The 6,961-nt window shown below is 46.9% G+C and overlaps 1 protein-coding gene across 1 annotated transcript in view; it reads right to left on the bottom strand.

Annotated features, from left to right (window-relative positions):
- The window catches only part of LARGE1 (LARGE xylosyl- and glucuronyltransferase 1), a 387,690-nt gene that overhangs the window by 106,804 nt on the left and 273,925 nt on the right, over positions 1-6,961 (bottom strand). The gene's annotated exons all lie outside the window — the stretch shown is intronic.

Below are 6,961 nucleotides of genomic sequence, written 5' to 3' on the forward strand. Positions count from 1 at the left end.
CTGCTATTTGTGACAACGTAGATGCATCTGCAGGGCATCACCCTAGGTCCGCCTTTACAGCAGTCTGATGCCAGGATTCTGGTCTGACTCGAGCAACCCTGCAGCCTGCATGGGGTCAGATATTAAGCATGATGAACACTCAGAATATCTTTGCTGAATGAATAGACACACATTCAAACAGCAAGGGAGCGCCTGAGTCTGCTGATAGTTAGACGAATGGGACATAGGGGAGAAAGAGAAAAAGAAGGTACAAAGAAAGGTACGAAGGTACAAATGGGTGTCTACAATGTAGATTTTGGAAATGTAAGGGCGAATTCCTATCCAGTAGGTAGGACATAGAGTAGATAGGAATCACCTGCTATGGTTTTAGATACTGATGGAGGGGGGTCTCATATCAGAGGTTCTAATTGATTTCAGATGAGCCACGGACATCATGGTTTTTAAAATCTCCCCCAGTTTCGACGTGCAGCCATGATTGTGAAGTACTGTTTTAAAGAAAGATCTTTGACGAATCATGTAAACCTTAAAAAGGATGTAGTGTGACATGAGATAAAGCATGAAAAGCACTTAGCACAAAGTAATGATCGAGGAAACGTTTATTGGTGATATTAACACAATAGAGGGCCCTCGATACACGGATGGTAGCGGTTTATGAGGTAGCGCACAGCTGTCTGGGCCTGGGTACTGGAGAAGGGCTGGACAAATCCCTCTGAGCAGATCTCAGCAACTGCTCTACCCATCTCAAGCGCTGAAGCCCCAAGAAGAAACTGGAAGGTAGGCTTAAGCACTGGGCTGTCATTTACTGGCTTTGCTAACTTCTGAATTCAATTAGCCTCTTTGTGCCTCTTTCGGCTCTTCCATAAAGTGGGGATTACGTGAGCTAATGCACATGAACGCACAAGTCAAATCTAAGAGATGGAGACTGTAACCTTGAAAGACCTCCAGAAAATCAGATGCTTCTTCTCATCATAAATATGTCTTCAAGGAAACTGTGTACTGAATGAATGCCAGATTATTTTTCTTACAGCAGGAAGATTTAGGATCCTATCCCCGGCTCCTGCCCTTCTACGGCAGACTGTACTGCACAGCTGTCTGTGTGGCTGGATCGTAGCTCCTGCTGCTGGCTCTGGCTGTGCTAAGACCTGAGTGAGTGACAGAGGAATCACTGACTTTGCATGGGTCAGCAGAGGGGGGCGGAAACATTTTCAGGAAATGGCCACCCCTTGCTCCCACTAACCGGCCAGGCCAACTCGGTTAGTCCCAGTGCCGAAATGCCAGTGCCAGGTAGTTACACACGGTAAGGAAAGGGCTCTGCTTCACTTGGCCACTGGCCTGTCCTTCGTGGCTTCAAAGACCTGGGTGGACCTTTAAGTCAGAGATCCTCTGTTTATATTTAAAAAGGCTGAAATGAGGTTCTGTGTTAGGAGGCTCAGGTTGCTGTAACAAAATACGAGAGACTGGATCCAGGCGCTATATGGTTGCCTTCTCACGAGGGCTCTCTTTGTCACTGTATGCTCACATGACAGAGAATGTGCAAACACTCTGGGGTCTCTTATAAGGGTGCTCATCCACCAAGCGGGCCCCACCCTCTTCACGTCATCTAAACCTAATTGCCTCCGAAAGGCCACGTTTCCAAATACCATCACATTGGAGATTAAGGCTTCCATCTATAAATTTGAGAGGAGGGGCACAATTCACTCCATAGCAGGTTTCCTATGAAGGGGCTACTCCGCAAAATACTGATTCTTCGGCAATTTATAGACTGTGCTCCCCACACAATAAAACAAACAAGCAACATGACACGCCCACATTTAATTTTAAATGTTTACTTTTAAATGTTAGCTTTAAAATAAAGATTACATTTTAATTCAATCGATTAAAATGTACTGGCTATTTAATTTAATTAATGTAGAATAAATAAATATTGCTTTGAAATTTATCTGCCCTGACACATTTAGCATTTTCTAATCTATAAAATTTCACACATCAATAAGGTTTGTATACTAGTACCTTAGATTCTTAGAATCCATTGTGTACAAATACTCGAATAAGCAAACAAACATGAATATAAAGGATGTTTATGTATGGTGTTATTTACAACTGGGCAGGAAAGAACCTAGGAACAACACAAATAACAAAAATAGGAACAAAAAAAACCCATACCGTTCTTAAAAAGAAGAAAATACAACGTTATGTACCAACGAAGAAAGATACCCGACATTTTGTTCTTAATAGAGCATGTGACAATTAAAAAGATGTGTACATAGAGAGAAATAGATTATTATACAGGTGGAAAGAGGAAAGTCAAGAATATACTGCAAACTGCTACAAGCGTTTAACTTGAACGTGATAGGGAGACAGAATTTCGCATGTTACTATATTTCAGTGGTATGCTGGTAAATGTTCAACGGCTGGATCTCCAGGAAGAAAGAAAGAAAAGCTCTGATGTGTAACGTGGGCCAATTCCCATGGTGTAAATACTCCCACCACGGCAGATTTCAAGCTGCCGACACAATGTCACTGAACGGGGTGGGGGCGGGGTGGGGCGGGGGCGGGCAGGAGCACACCGTTACACAGGATTGCCACGCACACAGATAGGACAGATGTAAAAACCTTAAGAGCACGGATAATAGAGACACGATTAGGAAGCAATGACTTTTGAGTATTACCTTTGTTTTTACAACCCTTTAGCGATAGATTTATACAATTTGGTTTTTAATAGTTGTTACACTTAACGACCAGATCTTACATATCCTGAAAATTTCATACCAGGCTCTCACAAGCCAGGGCTCCAGTATATCACTGCATTCCTATAAGATTTGTCCTTTAAAACAAATGAGGATATGAATTGTCAAAATTTTTCAAGATGTACTTTTAAAAACAAACCTCTCCTTTAGCTGTACTCTAGCACTCATATTATAACACCTGGCAAAGTCAAAAGTGGAATTTTTAAAGCTCCTGAAACACTCTTTCTGAAGGACCGACTGTGTGCCAGGTCCTGCGAAAAGGGCCACAGTTTATATTAAGTGCCTGCTATGTGCCAGCTTATGGACTTCTTATACATATCTGTCAATCTCCACTTCTCCCCGACACACTCTCAGGCGGGTATCAGGCCATGGGGCTTTTTGACATTGCTCACCGCGCTCTCAAACATCGAGGTACTGTAAGCCCTGCTGATGAAGGGTGAACGTCATATGCCTTGGGGAGAAAGTTTCCAGTTGCACGTACAATGAGGGATGGCTGAAGACGTGCTGAAAACATAGCGGGGTCAGGGTGGGAGGAGCAGGTGGGAGTATGTAATTAACAAAGTGGTCGTAGTGCTGGTGACACGTGTGTTCAGATGTTAAGGAAAATGCTGCTGGTAATTTCGTGCCGCTCTGTAGTATCTGTACCCCTTTACTTTCTCGGCAATGTCGTGACATTACCGTGAAGGCATTTATGATAGACTGAATGTTTGAGTCCTCCCGAAATTCATATGATGGAGCCTAATCCCCAGTGTGATGGTGTTTGGACCTGGGCCTTTGGGAGGTGATTAGGTCGTGAGGGTGGGGCCCTCATGAATCGGATTAGTACCCTTATAAAAGAGGTACCAGGGGGCGTCCTGGCCTTTTCCACCATGTGAGGACACAGCAAAAGACGCCCACTCGTTGACCAGGAAGTAGGGTCCTCGCTAGACACTGAATCTGTTGACAACTTGACCTTGGACTTCCCAGTCTCCAGAACTGTGAGGAATAAATTTCTGTTGTTTATAAGCCACCCAGTCTGTCACAGCAGCCTGAATGGACTAAAAACAGCGTTAATACACTTTATTCATAGGAGAGGATACTGAGGCTCGGAGAGATGCCTTGACTACAGTAAGTTCAAGATGCATAAGCAGTTAAGTGACAAACTCGGGAGGAGCAACCAGCACCCTCTTTCCTGGTTTGACAGATGCGGCTGTTCTAGTTCACCTGGACAGGTGAGGCCCAGCTCAGCGGAAAAGTTATGTTTTGGCTTCTGGTTTCTTTTTCCAACTATTTGGCATGCAGGAGCCTTGCGAATTACTTAGCAAAGAAGGAGGAAAACTATGAGACGTTGTTGTCGGAACAACCCAGGAAACAGAAAGAATCATTTATAAGAAAAATAGTTGAGGTGAAAAGGTCTCTTAGAGTGAGAAGAGAAGCAGGGAAGCGCTTAAGGTCCGATTCTAGAAGCCTTACGTTAAATAATTCTCTCCTGTGAGGCCGCGCCTGGGGCAAGGAGGAAGAAATGATAGAATCACGCTTCTGGAACACCGGCTTCTGCTCAGGAGGCCGGGTAATAGGAAAACTTGCCATCTATTCAGGATGCAGCTAAGACAACTCTTTAGCAGCTCGGTTTAACCAGAGGCCCCTCACCAAGTCTGACAAGCAGGGGGGCTCTTGCTTGGCTGCTTCGCTGGGGTACTTCAGAGAACCCAGTGTCCCTGGCGGTAACGGGGTGGGTTAGTGTCGGGGCCTGCTGAGGGGTTCCTTTGTATAGCGTTTGACCAGGCTGCAGCCACAGCGTTCCAATGAAAAGCTGGCTCAGGGCCAAGATATAAATGGAGACAATAAGAAAAGGAAGAGGAGGTTGGGTGAGGATGGTTTCTCTTCAGGGCCAGGAGTGAAACCGTGCATTGTTTAAAAGCCTCGCAGCCTACTGGATAAAGCTGAACTGCCTCTAGCAGTTCAGACCTTAGCCCCACCTGGCTCCCAGCCTCGCTGCTCACCCTGCATGCACCTCTTGATCTCACGCTCCCTACGGCTGTGCCAGGAGTGTTAGCTACCATTTGCTGAATGCTTACTCTTCGTCAGGCATTTCCCAGCAATCCCGTGAGTCTGAACTGATGTTCCCATTTCATAAGGGAGGAAAGTCAAATAAAAAATGGAGGCCACTGTACTAGTAAGGCATGGAGCCAGAAGTTGGGCTGTCTACCACTCCCCACATCCTGGGCATATGCTCCATAAGTCACGCCTTTGATTAAACTGAAAGCCTAAACTGTGTTCCGTTCTCCGATGTGTCAAAAGTTCCCACATCTCCCAGCCTGAGCCTGGGGGCTCGCCGCTCTGCTGGCCTGGAATGTCCATCTTCCCCTTTACCCCCAAGTCCCCTGGCTCTGACACCTTCAGCAGGCCTCCACTCCAGCTGTCAGTCCTATGGATGTCCCCCTCCATCACAACACTGACCGCAGTGCATTTACTGTCCCGAATCTCCTGATCTTTAAGTCTACAGTGGACCACCTGGGGGTGATGGTGGTGCAAGCAGAGACCAATCTTATTTGTAATTTCTACTCCTAGTTCGGGACCCAATGCCAGGTGCCGGTGAATGCTGAATGCTTGCTTACTGAATGCGCACACTGCGAGACCTGGGGATATGTGATGTTTCCCACCGGCAGCTTTTCAAGCTCTCTTCCATGCCCACAAGGGAGAGAGTAAGGGAAACTGGAATTCACTTATTCGCTCAATACCTATTTATTGAGAGCTTTCCATGTCCTGGACAGGGACATGGGCATAAACAACAAGATCCAGGGATGTGAGTTTCCTGCTGCTTTTGTGACAAGTTATCACAGCAGCACAAACATATCCATTTATTACTATACAGTTGTATAGGACAGAAGTGTAGGGGCAGAGTTCTCTGCTTCGGGTCTCACAAGGCCAAAGGCAAGGTATCGGTCAGACTGAAACTTATCTGGGGGGAAATCGACTCTCATGCGCATCAGGTCATTGGAAAAATTCCGCTCTCTACGGTTATAGGACTGAGGTCCTTTCTTCTCTGCTGGCCGTCAGCTCGGAGCCTCTTGGCTCCCAAAGGCCACCTGCATTCCTTGTCACTTTGTCCTCTCCATCTTCAACCCAGCAAAGGCATAACCAATCCTTCTAATGCTTCGAATTTCTCTGCCTCCCCTTCTGGACCATCTGTTCTGTTGCCAGGTGGAGGAAGTTCTCGACTTTGAAGGGCTCCTGCGATTAGACTGGGCCCATCGGATAATCCAGGATAATCTCCCTATTTTAGGGTCTGTAATTACAGCTGCCAAGTCCCTTCTGCCATGTAACATAACATAATCTCAAGTTCCAGATGTTAGGGCGTGGACATCTTTGGGGGGGGGGCCATTCTGCCCACCACAAGAGACAGCAGGTAAATAACCAGAAAGATGTATTTTGTAACACTGATAGAAAGTGCAGTGAAGAAAAATAAACCAGAGTGAGGAGGGCTAGAGGATAAGATGGGTCAGGGAAGCCCACCGTGAGGAGATGACATCCAAGCTGAGGGCGGAGGAAGTAAGGGGCTGAGCAGGGGGCAGCTGGTGGAAGAACAGTCCAGGCAGGGGGCTTGGGCCCCGGGGTGGGCTGTGCCTGGGCAACAGTCAGGTGGAGGCCAGCCTGGGAGCATGCAGGGGAGATAGGGGCCATGTGTCTGTGTCTGGAGAGTTAGCCAAGGCCAGCTCAGGACGAAGCTCTGCCCAAGACGCCGCATTTTGCCACGATTTACTCTGGGCTAGTGGTGATCTTTACAAACCCTCGAGAGAAAGCAGGAGGACAGGACCAGATGCACGGCTCTAAAGAGTGTTAATGTGAGCCAGAGCGCTCACGGACGTTAGCACGAGATCTAAATACTTGGAGAATCTGATTCGAGCATTATAGACTGTAGGCGACGCGGGGCAGAGTCTGTGGGGTCAGGAACAGCCCAGAGGTGGGCTAAGCACGTAAAGGTTGGTGCAGGCCTATTTGATACCTCCGATCAGGGGGTGTGGGACATGATCGTGTGAGAAGAACATAGACATCCAGGTCTATTCCTGCTCGGTGACCTTTGCACTTGCTGTTTTCTCTGTCGGAAATATTATTCTCGATCTCAGCATGGCTGCCAACTTCCTTTCCTTCAAGTCTTTAGCTCAAATGTCACCTTGCCAGAGGACCCTTCCTTAAAGAAATGGCTCTTTCTAGGAGTCCAATTCCCTTCCATG

Source organism: Pteropus vampyrus, unplaced genomic scaffold (genome assembly GCF_000151845.1).
Source record: "Pteropus vampyrus isolate Shadow unplaced genomic scaffold, Pvam_2.0 Scaffold16, whole genome shotgun sequence".
Classification (NCBI taxonomy): domain Eukaryota; kingdom Metazoa; phylum Chordata; class Mammalia; order Chiroptera; family Pteropodidae; genus Pteropus; species Pteropus vampyrus.